This window comes from Oryctolagus cuniculus, chromosome 8, assembly GCF_051225735.1.
Source record: "Oryctolagus cuniculus isolate XC-2025 breed Fujian yellow rabbit chromosome 8, ASM5122573v1, whole genome shotgun sequence".
Classification (NCBI taxonomy): Eukaryota; Metazoa; Chordata; class Mammalia; order Lagomorpha; family Leporidae; genus Oryctolagus; species Oryctolagus cuniculus.
The window spans coordinates 20,620,424-20,640,626 of NC_142874.1; the positions used below are offsets into that span (position 1 = coordinate 20,620,424).

At 41.6% G+C, this 20,203-nt stretch overlaps 1 protein-coding gene across 1 annotated transcript in view; it reads left to right on the forward strand.

Moving 5' to 3' along the window:
* Positions 1 to 20,203, forward strand: part of LOC149124891 (tolloid-like protein 1) — a 342,676-nt gene that overhangs the window by 31,089 nt on the left and 291,384 nt on the right. The gene's annotated exons all lie outside the window — the stretch shown is intronic.

Consider the following 20,203-nt stretch of genomic DNA (forward strand, 5'->3'; position numbering starts at 1 on the left):
TGGACTCCTAGGCTTCCCATCGTGAATTTCCCATGGCTCTGTCTCCGGCGTGTGTCCTCCCTCTCATTTTACTATCTAATTTGTCCTGTGTGACTCGGATCTTCCTGTGGGTATTTGCAATCTTGGGATCCTGCTCTCCGGCTTGCTTTCTACTTATAGCTTTGCACTGAGGTGGGTAGGAAGGAGTCTGAGGACCACCTGACCTGAGGCGGCCTCCGATCACTGTGATATCAGAATCCAAAGAACAGTAATGGTGACACCCGTCCCCCATTCGATATCTCTTTCATAAATCCAGGTAAAGTGATTTATTAGCACAAATTACTTTTCTCCATGCTCGAGCACTTCAGGAAGAAGCAGTAGCCTCTAAAAGGGGCCCTCTCCATGAGTGGAAAGGGATTTTTTCCCCCTGATTTGTAATCTTTTATTTCATTCTTTAAACACCATATGAGATAAAATTTTTTCTTTCCTTTTTAATTTTTATTTAATAAATATAAATTTCCAAAGTACAGTTTATGGATTACAATGACTTCCCCCCCCCATAACTTCCCTCCCACCAGCAACCCTCCCATCTCCCACTCCCTCTCCCATTCCAATAGCATCATGATTCATTTTCAATTCTCTTTATATACAGAAGGTCAATTTAGTATAAATTAAGTAATGATTTGAACAGTTTGCACCCACACCGAAACACAAAGTGAAAAATACTGTTTGAGTACTAGTTATAGCATTAATTCACATTGAACAACACTTTAAGGACAGAGATCCTACATGAGGAGTAAGTGCACAGTGACTCTTGTTGTTGACTTAACAATTGACACTCTTGTTTATGGCATCAGTAATCACCCTAGGCTCTTGTCATGAGTTGCCAAGGCTATGGAAGCATTTTGAGTTAGCCGACTCTGATCTTATTCAGACAAGGTCATAGTCAAAGTGGAAGTTCTCTCCTCCATTCAGAGAAAGGTACTTCCTTCTTTGATGGCCCGTTCTTTCTGCTGGGATCTCACTGGAAGAGACCTTTCATTTAGGGTGTTTTTTTTTTTTTTTTTGCCAGAGTGTCTTGGCTTCCCATCCCTGAAACACTCTCATGGGCTCTTCAGCCAGATCTGAATGCCTTAAGGGCTAATTCTGAGGCCAGAGCGCTGTTTAGGGCATCCGACATTTTATGAGTCTGCTGTGTATCCCGCTTCCCATGTTGGATCATTCTCTCCCTTTTTTACTCTATCACTTAGTATTCGCAGACACTAGTATTGTTTGTGTAATCCGTTTCACTCTTAGACTTATCAGTGTGATCAATTGTGAACAGAAATTGATCACTTGGACTAGTGAGATGTCATTGGTCCATGCAATCTTGATGGGATTGTATTGGAATCCCCTGGCACATTTCTAACTCCACCATTTGGAGCAAGTCCGATTGCACGTGTCCCAAATTGTACATCTCCTCCCTCTCTTATTCCCACTCTTATATCCAACAGGGATCACTTTTCAGTTAAATTTCATCACCTAAGAATAAATATGTGTTGATTACAGAGTTCAACCAATAGTATTAACTAGAACAAAAGAAAAATACTAAAAGGGATAAAGTATTAAATTGTACATCAACCATCAGGACAAGGGCTGATCAAGTCACTGTTTCTGATAGTGTCCATTTCACTTCAACAGGTTTCCTTTTTGGTGCTAGGTCAGTTGTCACCGATCAGGGAGAACATATGATATTTGTCCCTTTGGGACTGGCTTATTTCACTCAGCATGATGTTTTCCAGATTCCTCCATTTTGTTGCAAATGACCGGATTTCATTGTTTCTGACTGCTGTGTAGTATTCCATAGAGTACATGTCCCATAATTTCTTTATCCAGTCTTCTGTTGATGGGCATTTGGGTTGATTCCAGGCCTTAGCTATTGTGAATTGAGCTGCAATAAACATTAAGGTGCAGACCGCTTTTTAGTTTGCCAATTTAATTTCCTTTGGGTAAAATCCAAGGAGTGGGATGGCTGTGTTGTATGGTAGGGTTATATTCAGGTTTCTGAGGAATCTCCAAACTGACTTTCATGGGGCTTAACCAGTTTGTATTCCCACCAACAGTGGGTTAGTGTCCCTTTTTCCCCACATCCTCGCCAGCATCTGTTGTTGGTAGATTTCTGAATGTGAGCCATTCTCACCGGGGTGAGGTGAAACCTCCTTGTGGTTTTGATTTGCATTTCTCTGGTTGCTAGTAATCTTGAACATTTTTTCATGTGTCTGTTGGCCATTTGGATTTCCTCTTTTGAAAAATGTCTATTGAGATCCTTGGCCCATCTCTTAAATGGGTTGCTTGTTTTGTTGTTGTGGAGTTTCTTGATCTCTTTGTAGATTCTGGTTATTAACCCTTCATCTGTTGCATAGTCTGCAAATATTTTTTCCCATTCTGTCGGTTGTTTCTTCACTCTCCTGACTGTTTCTTTTGCAGTACAGAAACTTCTCAATTTGATGTAAGTAATCCCAATTGTTAATTTTTTGCTTTGACTGTCTGTGTCTCCGGGGTCCAGAAAGGGATCTTAAAAGCTACATCAGCCAGTTTGGGATTGTGCCTTGGGCAACTGCATTTTTTTTTTCAGTCTGCAGGTCAGTCTTACATTTTATGATCACTAGATGACAGTATAACACTAAGCAAAAGATCTAGGAAACCCATTCTTCCCCAACTTCAGAGCAACCTTAATGTACTCTTTAAATTATTTATTTATTTGAAAGGTTGAGAGACATAGAGATATCTCCCATCTACTGGTTCACTCCCCAGATGTTTGCAACAGTCGCTGGGTCATGCTGGAGCCAGGAGCCAGGAGGAACTCCTTAAAGGTTTTCTTTGTGGGTGGTGGGAACCCAACTACTTGAGCCACCGCTTAGTGTCTCTTAGAGTGTCCATTAGCAAGATGCTATGATGTAGAGCAGAGCTGGGATGTAAAGCCAGGCATTCTGATATGGGATATGCCTGCCACATCATAATGTGTTTTTTTTTTAATCAGGCAGAGTGGACAGTGAGAGAGAGATACAGAGAGAAAGGTCTTCCTTTGCCGTTGGTTCACCCTCCAATGGCCCCCGCGGCCTGGCGTACTGTGGCCGGTGCACTGCGCTGATCAAAGGCAGGAGCCAGGTGCTTACCCTGGTCTCCCATGGGGTGCAGGGCCCAAGCACTTGGGCCATCCTCCACTGCACTCCCTGGCCACAGCAGAGAGCTGGCCTGGAAGAGGAGCAACCGGGACAGAACCCGGCCGACCAGGACTAGAACCCGGGGTGTCGGTGCCACAGGCAGAGCATTAGCCTAGTGAGCCTCGGTGCCAGCCTCACACCACCTTTTTAAAAGTACAAAATTGGGTTACTTGCAGCATTGAGAAATTGTCTTAGTTACTAGCTTTCTAGCCCTTGGGCAATTTGGACTTGCACCCTGGTGTATGCACTTGGAATGTGCTGCAATAATCTTATACTGTTCTTTCTTATTGCCTGAAGAAGTTTTGATACCTTCCGGAAATAAGCAAGCATGTGAAGAAAGATGTCACCGTTTCAGTCACACAAGAGAAAAGCACACCCAAGCCCAAACAACACCCCCACACATAAACAACTCTGGTCAACCCTTCTTGAGTGAAACTTCATATCCTGGCATTGGGTACCCTGAAACCTATCTCTTCCAGATTTTCCTTCTTTTTGTCTCAGCAAGGGACTTGTAGCAGGTAGCCTGTTTGCAACACTTCGGGAACGGGGAATCAGCCCTGGAATCCAATGCTAAGTACTTGATGGTTTGGTTCATTCATTCAGCAAATATGAGTAAGGTAAGGATTGCTCAGCAGAGGATGCTCTGCAGGTTGTTGGGAAATCAGTGTCACGAAGACACAGTCTCAGGCCTCCTGTTACTTTTACTCTATGGAGGAGAGATATATTCTGTAACTAAACTCATAGTTAACAAAATCAGTCAAATACCATTGTGACAAAGGCCACAAAAAGTTGTAATACTAAGTGATGAATAACTGGTGATCTGACTCAATTCACTGAACAGATACCTCTGTGCCAGGTACTGTTCTAGGTGCTAGAGTCATCAGTGAATGAAGCAGAAAGGGAGATGTATTTGAGTCAAGGGACACAGAAATTCAGCAGCATAACGTAATTGTATAACATACGTCTCAGGAAGAAGGCATTTGGCCAAGCAGTTAAGATACTGGTTAAGACACCTGCATCCTACACCAGAGTGCCTGGATTCTCTTCCCTGGCTCTGGCTCCTGACTCCAGCTTCCTGCCAAAGCATACCCCAGGGACAGTGGTGATGACTCAAGTAATTGGGCTCCTGTCACCCCAACATGGGAGACCTGAAATGAGTTCCCAGCTCCTATTTCAGTCTGGCCCTGTCCTGGCTGTCGTGGACATTTGAGGAGTGAATTAGCAGATGGGAGCTCTCTGTGTTTTTCTCTCACTGTCTCTCTCTGACTCTGTGCCTCTCAAGCACAGATACACTAATAAAAGTAATAGTAATATATGTAGTAATATACAGTATATTATATATAACATAATATATATTATGTAATATAATATATAATAATATAATAATAGTAATAGTAATAATAACAGTTATAATAAAAATTCCTAGTATGTTTTCTTTTGTTAATACCACAGCACCACAGACTGGGTAAGTTATAAAGCAAAGAGGTTTATTTCAGCTCACAGTCTCGTCCACGGTTGCAGCCTCATCTGTCTGGTGATGGTCTTCCTGGTGAAGTCCTGGGGTTAGCAGAGCATCACACAGCAAGAGATGGAGCACAGGAGAGCCCAAGTCACTCCAGCTTTGATAGCAGATCTAGTCTTGAGATAATCCATTAGTCCATTAATCATATAAATGGATTAACCCATTCATGATGGCCAGAGCCCAGGTCCCTAGTTAAATTTCCTACCTGCTCTTACCTGTTAATATCTCACCATGGAGATTAAATCTTAGTGTGAGTTTTTGGAGGGGAGAAACCCTATTCAAACCCTGTGATTATTACAAGGAGAACACCAAGGAGAAACATAATGCAGAGGACAGAGGCAGCATTGAGGGGGAGTCTGTGATGGTCTAGAGACAGAGGGTCTCCCTGAGAGGGTGACATATGTCCAGAAGCTTGAAATCAAAGAGGGAAAAGAATGAGTGAATATTGGAGGAGGGCCCTGAAGTAGGAACATTGCTGATGAGTTCAAGGAACTGATAGAATTCTAGCATGACTGAAATGGAGTGAACAGAGGTCAAGGGTCTAGGTCAGAGAGATGATGTGAGGCAGATCCTGTAGGCACTTATAGGTCATTGTATCATCTACACAGATGGATGCAGGCGCCATGGAGGGTTTCGAGCAGAGATATGACACCATCTTATTTATAAGAAGATCACTCTTGACTGTAGTGATAAAACTATTTTAAGGGTTAAAGAGGGAAACCAGGAGATCAGCAGTCTAGGAGGAAGATAATCGTTTGTACCAGGGTGGTAACAGTAGAGGCATCGGGAAGTCTAGAATTTACGATAGATTTTGAAGGTCAAGGCAACAGGAACTCCTGCTAGATTGAATGAGATTTATGAGACAAAGAGAGAAGTCATGGATGACTAAGAGACATCTGGCCTGGCCAGATGAAGGGTAGCGGAGCCAGTAATTGAGATGGAGAATACTGAACATGAGCAGGTTTTTGGGGCAAAGATCAGGAATCCAGTGTTGGCCATATTAAGCAGGAAGTGTCTGCGATCCATCCAAATGGAAATATTTTATTTCATTTGGCATGCAGAAGCAAAGCTGGGTTGGAGGTGTAAATTTGGAAATTGACATCATTTGGATGATACTGAAAGCTACAAAGCTGGATGAGTGAGTGACTTGGCCAGGGGCATGTGGGCAAAGGGGAACAAGAAGCCTTGGTGAAGAAGTGATGTTCCACTGGGGATCTGAATCCTGAATAAGTCGTTGGGTGGAGCTTGAGGAGGAGCCCTCTCCTCCCAACCACAGAGAATTTCTCTTTCCACGGACACAGTGAACATGGAGGAGCTTGGTCGTAGAGATTCTCTCTTGGATACCGGGCAAGAATCTTGGGGTAAGAAGGTAGCTTTCCTTTAACAGTTCTATGAACTTGCAAACATGAGGGTCACAAAATTCATGGCCAATGGAATTGAAAGATAAGTTTATTTTGACATAAAACAATTGAAATCCATGTAGTTTTTTCCTAGTGCACATTTTCCATGAGCATTTTAGAGACCTTTGTGTACATGGATTTTAAAACTTTTTGGCACCAAAGTTAACTTCATTTTTGAAAAGATTTATTTATTTATTTGAAGGTCAGCGTAACAGACAGAGGAAGACCCCCCCCACACACACACACACACACATGCGTGTGTGCACATGCAGATCTCCATCTGCTGGTTCACTCCCCAAATGGCTACAATGCCTGGGGCTGGGCCAGGCTGAGGCCAGGAGCCAGGAGTTTCACCCAAATCTCCCATAGGGATGAGGGGGCCCAAGCAAATGTGCCATTCTCTGCTGCTTTCCCAGGCGCATTATCAGGGAGCTGGATTGGAAGTGGAGCATCCCGGACTAGACCTGATGTCCATGTGGGATACTGATGTCACAGTGGCGGCTTTACCTCTTATGCCACACGGCTGACCTCAGTAAACCTAGGTTTTCATTCCATTTCTGTGAATTTTTTGATCCTTGTGTAATATTAAATCCATGTCCTGATAGTTCCTGAAGATCTTATATAAAGATGAGGTGTGGTTTTAATTACTGAAAGTGACTTCATGGAACTTGTATATTGAAGTGGCAGCAGTCTAGCGGTAGTTGTCACCCACTGAGGACAGCTTCTACTTTCCTGCTCAGCAGGAACAGAAACTCCCAGGGAGCTTTGTGTGTGCTCCTCCTGGTAGGTGGTCAAGGGGGCAGGGGATGCTGAGAGAAGTCAGGCTCTGAGTCCAGGCCTGGAAGCTGATACTTACCAGCTGTGTGACTCCAGGCAAGTTGTTTAAACTGTTTGCACTTCAGTTTCTTTCTTATGAAAACAAGCATAAAGCTTGTTTTCAGGAGGAACAAATGAGGATCTGACAAGTTACTCAATGTGCTTAGGATGGTGTGAGGCTTCAGTAAACAGTAGGCATCACTCTTTATTGCTGTGAACCACCACGGACTGAGTTTTTAAAATGGGGAGGGGACAGAAGTTGGTTGTAATTCCAGCCAGGCTGGACATTAAATGCCTGTTTGCCATTTATCATGGTTTTACTCCTAAATACCAGGATTGAAAAATGACAGTATGTACTTCTTGAGCACTTTGTAAATGAAGCATTGTGCATGTATCACTTTATCACACTGCATGGTAGGTAGAATTTACCGTATTTTACAGGTCAGGAAACTGAGGCTTGGAGTCTCAACTAGGGGTACAAAGCCAGTGAATAGAAGATTTAGGGGTTGACAGAGTTGTCATCTTTCAAGTTCTTCAAACCAATATCGCACCCTTATTCTAGTGCAGAAGTTGTTTCAGAAGAGCACATCTGAAGTGTGTCACTCATAATTAAAGGCTTTGGCATAGCAATTCACTGTGGATAAATAGGAAGATAAACTGCCTGAGACTATGCTTGCTATTTCAAATGCTAATATAGATAGGATTTTTGCATAAAACAAGGTAATTATGTTTTCATATTACTCTCATAAATATTTTTAAAGTTGAGCAGTTATGTTATATGCACAGAGATTTCTTTTTTTAATTTATTTTTTATTTAGTAAATATAAATTTCCAAAGTACAGTTAATGGAATACAATGGCTTCCCCCTCCAATAATTTCCCTCCCACTCACACCCCTCCCATCTCCCACTCCCTCTCCCATTCCATTCACATCAAGATTCATTTTCAGTTATCTTTATATACAGAAGATTGATTTAGTATAAAGTAAAGATTTCATCAGTTTGCACCCACACAGAAATACAAAGTGTAAATACTGTTTCAGTACTAGTTATAGCATTACTTCATATTGGACAGCACACTGACAGATCCCACATGAGAAGTAAGTACACAGTGACTCCTGTTGTTGACTTAAAAATTTGACACTCTTGTTTATGGCGTCAGTAATCTCCCTAGGCTCTAGTCATGCTCAGAGATTTCTCAACATAGCCAAATCTCCAGCGTACGTGAACTTGACTGACAACATGGTATTTGTCCTATTGATGAACTCAATGATGCCTGGAGAGGCTGGGCTGGACTGTTCCTCCTTTGCTTCATTCCCCCAGGCAGTTTAGTCATTCTTGTACAATAATGGCCTTGCATAATGATAACAAGACTTTTTAAAATGTGTTTATGTCCCAAAAAGATTGGCCTGGGATCCAACTCAATAACTCATTGGACTTTTAAGTTATTTTCTACAAATGCTATCACTTCTCTTCTGAAAGTAGCCAAAAGCCATATTTTTCAGGCATTTCTGGAAGCTGCTGTGAAGGAGGCTCTGCTGATGTCATGGCCAAGTGGGAGGGAAGTGTTGACTGTTCACTGGTCAGCTGTTTCTTTTGGTTCAGATGCACTCTCAGTGCTTAAAGCTCAGGGAGCTAACAGAAGCACTGATTTTTGGTGGAACATTTTGGTGTTCTAATGTAAAGGCAAAATATCAAATTGTTAATTGACTATGGGTTTAGGAATTCTAGGTGGATACTTATCAATGAGCTGTTCTTTCTCAATAAGTTTCGAAGAAACACCTCTAGGGCAAAGGGGAAGATTACTCTGTTTCTCCTAGCATTACATGTACTGGGGTCCAGAAAGGCCACGTTCTGGAGTATATCCAAATCACTGGTGTGCACGTTCCTTTCTTGACCACAGTTCCTCCATCACAAATCAACTTTAGAAGCTTCCTATAGTTCAGATGGTCAGAATCTGAACACATCTAATTACCGTTCCCCGCTGGAATTACCGCCAGCTAGGGGCTGTGCTCCTGTCCAGATGAAGTCTACTTTCTCCAAAGTCAACTCTGAGCCCTGCATCTTGCCTGTTACCAGTTGCTGCAATGAAAGAAACAGTTCAAGTTTGTTTACAGAATTCCTGTCTTCATATAATTTATAGAATTCAGAGGAGAAAACAGAAAAACAGATTCTCTGGCTTAGATTGTTCAAAAGGAGGGGAATTTTTAAATACACGAAACACAGAGCTTTAAAATAGTCATCATTTCTGAAATTCTCTTTTTCTTTCATATTGTAAATCAAAGTTGTGGCAACCACAGATCTCATGCAGTTAATATTTCTCCTTACATTTATGTAGCATGTGCCATAATTATTGAACTCTGTAGCTATTAAGAGAGAGAAAATTGGACAAGTTGAATTCTTCCTTCTAGGATTTATAGTCTTATAATGAAACAGGTAATTTAAATGCATAATATGAAGGTACTTCAAAAAGATCATGGAAAAGTAATATTAAAAGACAAATTTATTTTGGTGCAAAAGTTTTTGAAATTATGCACAACTTCTTCATAATAGTTACCATGAACATGTTAAGGTCTGTACTGCCAGGTCTGTGCCACAGGGACTTGAAAAATACTTTTAGGGAAAAGATTAAGATTGATGGTGGACAAAAGAGTTGCTCTGTAAATTTGAACATGTTTTTTCCCCCACATAGTTACAAATAATTTAAATGAATTATTCTAGAAAACTAGAATTAAAAATCCACAACATGAGACAGGATGGCTTGTGTTTTCATGGCGTTTTAAATAAAGTACTCGAAGGAGCAAGGAAGGAAAAATTAGTTCTGCTTGGGAGAATCTGGGCTGCCTTAGTAGAGGCAGCGTCATGCTAGGGATTTATTTACTTTTTAACTTAATTTTAGAAAGTTCTTGTTTATTCATTTGATTGGAGAAGCAGAGAGAGAGAAAGATAAAGAGAGGGGGAGGAGAAATTGGAGGAGAGGGAGGATGAAGAAGAGGGAGAGGAAAGGGGATGGAGAGGGGAGAAGGCGAGAAATCAGTCTCTCATCCACTAGTTAACTCCTCAAATGCCTGGGAACCAGGAACTCTATACAAGTCTTCCACATGGGTAGCAAGGACCCAACTACTTGAGCCATTATCTGTTGCCTCCCAGAATACATATTAGCAGGATGCTGGAGTTAGGAGTGGAGCCAGGACTTAACTCAGGCACTGCAATATGGGATGGGGGCATCCCAAGGGCATCTGAACTGCTGTGCCAAATGTCCATCCCTGTTTTTAAATTGTAATAGTACATGTTCATGGAGTACAGTGTGATAATTCAATAGATGATGATCAAATAAGTTTAGTTAGCATTCACAGCTCTTTAAAATTAAAAAATGAATGATAGTTTATAGGGCACAGAGTGATAGTTCAATAAATTTATACAATTATAATGATCAATCAAGTAATTTAGCATTTCAGTGGGCTAGATTGGAAGGAAAAACCAAGAGGCAGAGAGCACAGTGCCTGTGGGAAATTTAAGGGCATATTGGGAGGTGGTGGAGTTTGAAATTTGGCTCAGTAAACTTCAGTGAGTGAAAGAAGGAGATGGCAGAGTCAGTCGGTGGGTAGGTAGAAGCCCTTCACAGTCGTGTTACAGAGTGCAGCTGTTACCCGCCAGGTCAGATTTCCCAAGTCTGATTTCTTTTTTAAACTTTTATTTAATGAATATAAATTTCCAAAGTACAGCTTATGGGTTACAATGGCTTCCCCCCCATAACGTCCCTCCCACCTGCAAACCTCCCCTTTCCCACTCCCTCTCCCCTTCCATTCACATCAAGATTCATTTTCGTTTCTCTTTATATACAGATCAGTTTAGCAAACATTAAGTAAAGATTTCAAAAGTTTGCTCCCACACAGAAACATAAAGTGAAAAATACTGTTTGAGTACTCATTATAGCATTAAATCTCAATGTACAGCACACTAAGGACAGAGATCCTACATGAGGAGTAAGTGCACAGTGACTCCTGTTGTTGACTTTACCAATTGACACTCCTGTCTATGGCATCAGTAATCACCCTAGGCTCTTGTCATGAGCTGCCAAGGCTATGGAAGCCCCCTGAGTTCACTGACTCTTGATAATTTTTAGCAAGGCCATGGTCAAAGTGGCAGTTCTTTCCTCCCCTCAGAGAAATGTACCTCCTTCTTTGATGACCTGTTCTTTCCACTGGGATCTCACTTGCGAAGATCTTTCATTTAGGTTTTTTTTCCCCCAGAGTGTCTTGACTTTCCATACTCTCATGGGCTTTTCAGCTGGATCTGCATGCCTTAAGGGCTGATTCTGAGGCCAGAGTGCTGTTTAGGACATCTGCCATTCTATGGGTTTGCTGTGTATCTCACTTCCCATGTTGGATCCTTCTCTCCTTTTTTTTTTTTTCTATCAGCTAGTATTTGCAGACACTATTCTTGTTTATGTGATCCCTTTGGTTCTTAGTCCTATCATTATGATCAATTGTGAACAGAAATTGATCACTGGGACTAGTGAGATGGCATTGGTACATGCCACCTTGATGGGATTGAATTGGAATCCCCTGGTATGTTTCTAACTCTACCGTTTGAGGTAAGTCAGCTTGAGCATGTCCGGAATTGCACATCTCTTCCCTCTCTTATTCCCACTCTTATATTTAACAGTGATTACTTTTCAGTTAAGTTTCAGCACTTAAGAAGAATTGTGTATTGATTACAGTATTCAACCAAAAGTATTAAGTAGAACAAACAAAAAAATACTAAGAGGGATAACATATCAAGTTGCTCATCAACAGTCAGGGTGATGGCTGATCAAGTCACCATTTCTCATAGTGTTCATTTCACTTTAACAGGTTTCCTTTTTGGTGCTCAGTTGTCACCTATCAAGGAGAACAAGTGGTATTTGTCCCTTAGTGATTGGCTTATTTCACTCAGCATAATGTTTTCCAAATTCCTAACAGGGATCACTTTTCAGTTAAAATTTAAACCCTAAGAATAATTGTGTGTTAATTACAGAGTTCAACCAATGGTACTAGAACAACAACAACAAAAAACTAAAATGGATAAAGTATTACATTGTACATCAACCATCAGAACAAGAGCTGATCAAGTCACTGTTTCTCATAGTGTCCATTTCATTTCAACAAGTTTCCCCTTTGGTGCTCAGTGGAGTTGTCATCGATCAGGGAGAACATATGATATTTGTCCCTTTGGGACTGGCTTAATTAACTCAGCATGATGTTTTCCAAATTCCTCCATCTTGTTGCAAATGACTGGGTTTCGTTGTTTTTGACTGCTGTATAGTATTCTATAGAGTACATGTCCCATAATTTCTTTATCCAGTCTACTGTTGATGGGCATTTAGGTTGGTCCCAGGTCTTAGCTGTTGTGAATTGAGCTGCAATAAACATTAATGTGCAGACAGCTTTTTTGTTTGCCAATTTAATTTCCTTTGGGTAAATTCCAAGGAGTGGGATGGCTGTGTTGTATGGTAGGGTTATATTCAGGTTTCTGAGGAATCTCCAGACTGACTTCCATAGTGGCTTAACCAATTTGCATTCCTACCAACAGGGGGTTAGTGTCCCTTTTTCCCCACATCCTCGCCAGCATCTATTGTTGGTAGATTTCTGAATGTGAGCCATTCTAACCGGGATGAGGTCGAACCTCCTTGTGGTTTTGATTTGCATTTCCCTGATTGCTAGTTATCTTGAACATTTTTTCATGTGTCTGTTGGCCATTTGGATTTCCTCTTTAGAAAAATGTCCATTGAGGTCCTTCACCCATCTCTTAAGTTTGTTTTGATGTTGTGGAGTTTCTTGATTTCTTTGTAGATTCTGGTTACCAACCCTTTATCAGTTGCATAGTTTGCAAATATTTTTTCCCATTCTGTCAGTTGTCTCTTCAGTCTCCTGACTGTTTCTTTTGCAGTACAGAAACTTCTCAATTTGATGTAATCCCAAATGTTAATTTTGGCTTTGACTGCCTGTGCTTCTGGGGTGTTTTCCAAGAAGTCATTGCTGGTACCTATATCTTGCAGGGTTTTTCCAATGCTCTCTAATAATTTGATGGTGTCAGGTCATAGATTTAAGTCTTTAATCCATGTTGAGTGAATTTTTGTGTAAGGTGAAAGGTAGGGGTCTTTCTTCCTGATTCTGCATGTGGAAATCCAGTTTTCCCAGCACCATTTATTGAATAGACTGTCCTTGCTCCAGGAATTGGTTTTAGATCCTTGGTCAAATATAAGTTGGCTATAGATGTTTGGGTTGATTTCTGGTGTTTCAATTCTGTTCCATTGGTCTATCCATCTGTTTATGTACCAGTACCATGCTGTTTTGATTACAACTGCCCTGTAGTATGTCCTGAAATCTGGTATTGTGATGCCTCTGGCTTTGTTTTTGTTGTACAAGATTGCTTTAGCTATTCGAGGTCTCCTGTGTCTCCTTATAAATTTCAGCATCGTTTTTTCCAGGTCTGAGAAGAATGTCTTTGGTATCTTGATTGGTATTGCATTGAATCTATAAATTGCTTTTGGGAGAATGGACATTTTGATGATATTGATTCTTCCAATCCATGAGCATGGAAGATTTTTCCATTTCTTGGTATCCTCTTCTATTTCATTCTTTAAGGTTTTGGAATTCTCATCGTAGAGATCTTTAACGTCCTTGGTTAAGTTTATTCCAAGGTATCTGATTGTTTTTGTAGCTATTGTGAATGGGATTGATCTTAAAAGTTCTTCCTCAGCCATAGCATTGTCTGAGTATACAAAGGCTGTTGATTTTTGTGCATTGATTTTATACCCAGTTACTTTGCCAAACTCTTCTATGAGTTCCAATAGTCTCTTAGTAGAGTTCTTTGGATCCCCTAGGTAAAGAATCATGTCATCTGCAAAGAGGGATAGTTTGAGTTCTTCCTTCCCAATTTGTATCCCTTTCATTTCTTTTTCTTGCCTAATTGCTCTGGCTAGAACTTCCAGAACTATATTAAATAGCAGTGGTGAGAGTGGGCATCCCTGTCTGGTACCAGATCTCAGTGGAAATGCTTCCAACTTTTCCCTATTCAATAGGATGTTGGCTGTGGATTTTTCATAGATTGCTTTGATTGTATTGAGGAATGTTCCTTCCAAACCCAGTTTGCTTAGAGTTTTCATCATGAAAGGGTGTTGTATTTTATCAAATGCTTTCTCGGCGTCTATTGAGAGAATCATATGGTTTTTCTTCTGCAGTCTGTTAATGTGGTGTATCACATTGATTGTCTTGCGCACATTAAACCATCCCTGCATACCAGGGATAAATCCCACTTGGTCTGGGTGGATGATCTTTCTGATGTGTTGTTGCATTCTATTGGCGAGAATTTTATTGATTTTTGCATCTATGTTCATCAGGGATATTGGTCTGTAGTTCTCTTTCAATGCTGCATCTTTTTCCGGCTTAGGAATTAAGGTGATGCTGGCTTCATAGAAAGAATTTGGGAGGATTCGTTCTTTTTCAATTGTTCTGAATAGTTTGAGAAGAATTGGAGTTAGTTCTTCTTTAAAAGTCTGGTAGAATTCAGCAGTGAATCCATCTGGTCCTGGGCTTTTCTTTGTTGGGAGGGCCTTTATGACTGATTCAGTTTCTTACTAGGTTATGGGTCTGTTTAGGTTTTCGATGTCTTCCTGGTTCAATTTAGGTAGGTTGCATGTGTCCAGGAATCTATCCATTTGTGATAGGTTTCCCTGTTTGCTGGCACACAATTCCTTGTAGTAATTTCTGATGATTCTTTTTATTTCTGTGGTGTCTGTTGTTACGTTTCATTTTTCATCTCTGATTTTATTGATTTGGGTCTTTTCTCTTCTTTTTTTAGTTAGTTGGGCCAATGGGGTGTCAATTTTGTTTATTTTTTCAAAAAACCAGCTCCTCGTTTGGCTGATTTTTTGTAATGTTCTTTGGATTCAATCCTGTTGATTTCTTCTCTGATTTTAATTATTTCTCTTCTCCTACTAGATTTGGGTCTGGTTTGCTGTAGGTTTTCTAGATCCTTGAGGTGAATTGAAAGCTCATCTATTTGGTGCCTTTCCAGTTTGTTGATGTAAGCACCTATTGATATAAACTTGCCTCTCAATACTGCTTTTGCTGTGTCCCATAAGTTTTGTTATGTTGTGCTGTTTTCATCATTTACTTCCAGAAAATTTTTGATTTCTCATTTAATTTCTTCTAAGACCCATTGTTCATTCAGGAGCATGTTGTTCAATCTCCATGTGTTTGCGTATGCTCTAGGGATTCCTGAGTTGCTAATTTCCAACTTCATTACTTTATGGTCTGAGAAGCTGCATGGTATGATTCTAATTCTTTTGAATTTGCTGAGACTTGCTTTATGGCCTAGTATGTGGTCAATCCTAGAGAAGGTTCACTTGCTTTATGGCCTAGTATGTGGTCAATCCTAGAGAAGGTTCCATGTACCGCTGAGAAGAATGTAAAATCTTTAGCTGTAGGATTGAAAGTTCTGTATATATCTGTTAGATCCATTTGGGCTATAGTGTCATTTAAATCTACTGTATCCTTGTTGATCTTCTGTCCTATTGATCTATTTCTGAGAGTGGAGTATTGAAGTCCCCCAGTTCTATTGTACTGGAGTCTAAGTCTCCCTTTAAGTCCGTTAACAAATCTTTTAGATAAACTGGTGCCCTGTAATTAGGTGCATATACATTGATAATTGTTATATCTTCCTGTTGAATTGATCCCTTAATCATTATGTAGTGTCCCTCTTTGTCTCTCAACAGTTTTTGTGGTAAAGTTTATGTTGTCCGATATTAAGATGGCTATGCGCGCTCTTTTTTCATTTCTGTTGGCATGGTATATCTTTTTCCAGCCTTTCACTCTCAGTCTGTATGGATGTTTGTTGGAAAGATGTGTTTCTTTTTTTTTTATCTTTTATTTAATGAATATAAATTTCCAAAGTACGACTCATGGGTTACAATGGCTTCCCCCCCCATACCATCCCTCCCACCCACAACCCTCCCCTTTCCCACTCCCTCTCCCCTTCCATTCACATCAAGATTCATTTTCGATTATCTTAATATACAGAGGATCAGCTTAGTATACCTTAAGTAAGGATTTCAACAGTTTGCTCCCACACAGAAACATAAAGTGAAAAATAATAGATGATTTTTTTTTAATGATGATGAAATCAGATCAGACCTATTGTCATGTTTAATCCCAGTGAGAGTCAAGTTGGGAGTTGATAGTTTCTTTTCTTTTCTTTTTTTTTTTTTTTTACAGAGGATCAGTTTAGTATGCATTAAGTAAAGATTTCAACAGTTTGCACCCCCATAGAAACACAAAGTGAAATATATTGTTTGAGTACTCGTTATAGCATTAAATCTCAATGCACAGCACATTAAGGACAGAGATCCTACATGTGGAGTAAGTGCACAGTGACTCCTGTTGTTGACTTTACCAATTGACACTCCTGTCTATGGCATCAGTAATCTCCCTATGCTCCAGTCATGAGTTTCCAAGGCTATGGAAGCCCTCTGAGTTCTCCGATTCTTATCTTGTTTAGACAAGGTCATAGTCAAAGTGGAGGTTCTCTCCTCCCTTCAGAGAAAGGTACCTCCTTCTTTGAAGACCTGTTCTTTCCACTGAGATCTCACTCACAGAGATCTTTTGCCAGAGTGTCTTGGCTTTCCATGCCTGAAATACTCTCATGGGCTTTTCAGCCAGATCTGAATGCCTTTAGGGCTGATTCTGAGGCCAGAGTGCTATTTAGGACATCTGCCATTCTATGAGTCTGCTGAGTATCTCACTTCCCATGTTGGATCACTCTCCCCTTTATTTATTCTATCGGTTAGTGTTAGCAGGTACTAGACTTGCTTATGTGCTCCCTTTGACTCTTAGTCCTTTCATTATGATCAATTGTGAACTGAAATTGATCACTTGGACTAGTGAGATGGCATTGGTACATGCCAGGGGATTCCAATTCAATCCCATCAAGGTGGCATGTACCAATGCCTGCTCTTTGTCTTGCTTGCCTTTGAAAGGTGAGTGGAGAGACAGAAACCCGTGTCCGTATCAGTCACTTTTTTTTTCTCACTCTCTCTCTCTTCTAGTTAGCCTGGTGAACTTTTCCCCCCGGAGTCGTTCCCTCTAGTCTCCTCTTTCCGCTTGCCTGCCAGTGTCTCGGGCTATTGAGGTTCGGCTCACCTTGCGTTCCAGCGCTGGTGTGTTGAGTCTGCCGCTGGTGTCCCGAACTGTGGGCTCCCACGCTCTCCACACAGGTCCACTGTGAATCACGCATTCTGGAAGAGTTTCTTCTGCTGTTTCTTCCCCTACTCTTCCTTGAACCTGCAGTATCTCCACTTTTATTAAACTGTCTCTCCCTGGACTATCAGTGTGCTCCCTTCCTATTCTGCCATCTTGCCTCCTCTCCACCAAGTCTGATTTGCAAGAGCTTGTCCCATGAGGTATACTGAGTGTGAGATGTACGTGGTTGAAGATTCGTCCTGCACTTCAGAATACTAAGAGCTCCGAGAATCCCACAGTTAATATTCTTGCTTGGTTTTGTTTAACCCAACAATTCCTGAAAACTTTCGACCAAAAAATCCTTTAAAAATCTAACAGTGCATAGAGCTAACAGTTCACATAGCATAAGAAAGCATAACTATATGCCAGGCACTGTTTGACATGTGCATTGAAATATGTCCAGCTATTTTGTCACTTAAACCATTTCACATAGTGTGAAGATGGGACTACTGTTACTCTCATTCATAGGCGTGGAAGCTGAGGTATAGAAAGGTAAGAAACAGGTGCAGGATCACAGGCTAATGAGAAGTAACTAGGATTCAAACACAAATATATTTTTTAAACTTCTCTTTTTTCTCAAAAAGATTAATTTATATACTTGAAAGTCAGAGTGACAGAGGGCTGGCGCCGCAGCTCGCTAGGCTAATCCTCCGCCTGCGGTGCCGGCACTCTGGGTTCTAGTCCCAGCTGGGGTGCTGGTTCTGTCCCGGTTGCTCCTCTTCCAGTCCAGCTCTCTGCTGTGGCCTGGGAGTGCAGTGGAGGATGGCCCAGGTCCTTGGGCTGTGCACATGCGTGGGAGACCAGGAGGAAGCACCTGGCTGCTGGCTTCGGATCTGCGCAGTGACCATTTGGGGGGTGAACCAACGGAAGGAAGACCTTTCTCTCTGTCTCCCTCTATCTCTCTGTCTAACTCTGCCTGTCAAAAAAAAAAAAAAAAGAGTGACAGAGAACGAGAGAGAGAGAGAGAGAATTTCTATCTGTTGTTTCACTCTACAAATGGTCACAATGGCCAGTGCTGGGCCAGAGTGAAGCCAGGAACCAGGAATTCCGTAGGGTCTCCCATGAAGCTGGCAGGAGCTTTAGTACTTTGGCCATCTTCCATCACCTTCCCAGGTGCATTAGCACAGAGCTGGCTAGGAAGTGGAATAGCCGGCACTCCAACAGGCACCCTGAAATGAGATGCTGGCATCGCAGCTAGTGATTTAACCTGCTGTGCCACAATGCCGGTGCCTAACTTAGCTTTCTATTATTTATTTATATATATTAATAATTTATTTATTTGAAGGCAGAAAGACAGCGATAGATTTAGACAAGTAGATACATCCATCTTCCATCCACAGTTCATTCTCCAAATGCCCTCAATAACTGAGACTGAGCCAGCTTGAAGTCAGGCACTTGGTCTGGATCTTCTGTCTTGCATGTTGGTTGCAGGGACCCAAGGACTTTTGCCATCACTTCTGCTTCTCAGGACAAGCATTAGCAGGAAACTGGATTGGAAGTGGAGCCAGGATTCAAACCTAGGCACTCTGATATGGGATGTGTGGATGTTCCAAATAGTGTCTTTTTTTTTAAGATTTATTTTATTTATTTGAAAGAGTTACAGAGAGAGGTAGAGACACACAGAGAGAGGTCTTCCATCCAAACCAGCTCCCCAAATAGCTGTAATGGCCAGAGCTGAGCCTATTTGAAGCAGGGTGCCAGGAGCTTCCTTTGGGTCTCCTACGTGAGGCCCAAGGACTTGGGCCATGCTCTTCTGCTTTCCCAGGTGCATTAGCAGAGAGCTGGATCAGAAGAGGAGCAGCCGGGACTCCAGCTAGCACCAGTATGGAGTACTGGTGCTGCAGGCTGGGGCTTTAACCTGCTGCACCACAGTGCCAGTCCCCCAGGTAGTTTCTTAACTGCTGTGCCAGATGCCTGCCCCTGGTCCAGGATTATGGTCGGAACACCACACACATTCCCCAAGATGGTAACCTGGAGTGGGGGGTGGAGGTGGCAGCTACTGAAGGTTTTTGAGCAGCGCAGTGACATGATCATTGTTAGAGTTAAGAAACCGCTGTCGGCTTTGCCAGGACTCAGAGGATGAATATGTTGAATCCATTTAGGGTTACTTTCCCTTGCTATCTTGTGAAAAATTGCACATGCACAAAATTGAAAGAGCAATATGGCGAATACCCCTATACCAGCACGTGTATTTGGTTGTTAACTTTCGTCATACTTCTTTTAGGTGATTTTTCCCCCTTGAACCATTTGAGACTAAACTTCAGGCATCATGGCTTTTCACTTCTGCTGCAGCATTTGCACCCTAAGACTCAGGACATGCTAGAAGCTTATGTGAAGAGTAAGTGCTGGAGCAGTAGCAGCACCAAACAGGGGGGAATAAAATGTGTCAAAAATCACCTCCAGAAGAGTTTAACATAAGGTGCTTTTCCTTGTCTGTTTGTAAGGCTTTGATCCACTTCACCTCATATCAGTCAGGTTGAACTCCAAGAAGGTGAGTTTATTTTATAATTGTCTGAAGCAGAATATAACCCAGATGATAAAGTTAGTACCCAAGTAGAATACACACGATATGTATCCATATCTTAAAATTGCGATGATTTATATTATTGATTTTTTATCAACAAAAATAATGTGTACCTTTTTTATTTTTATTTTTTGACAGGCAGAGTTAGACAGAGAGAGACAGAGAGAATGGTCTTTCTTTTCCATTGGTTCACCCCCCAGTGGATGCTGCGGCCGGTGCACCCCACTGATCCGAAGCCAGGAGCCAGGTGCTTCCTCCTGGTCTCCCACACCCCACGTGGGTGCAGGGCCCAAGAACTTGGGCTATCCTCCACTGCCTTCCCAGGCCACAGCAGAGAGCTGGACTCAAGAGGAGCAACTGGAACAGAATCCGGCGCCCCAACCAGGACTAGAACCCGGGATGCTGGCGCCGCAGGTGGAGGATTAGCCTAGTGAGCCGTGGTGCCGGCCTGTGTAGTTTTAAATTATCAGACATATGA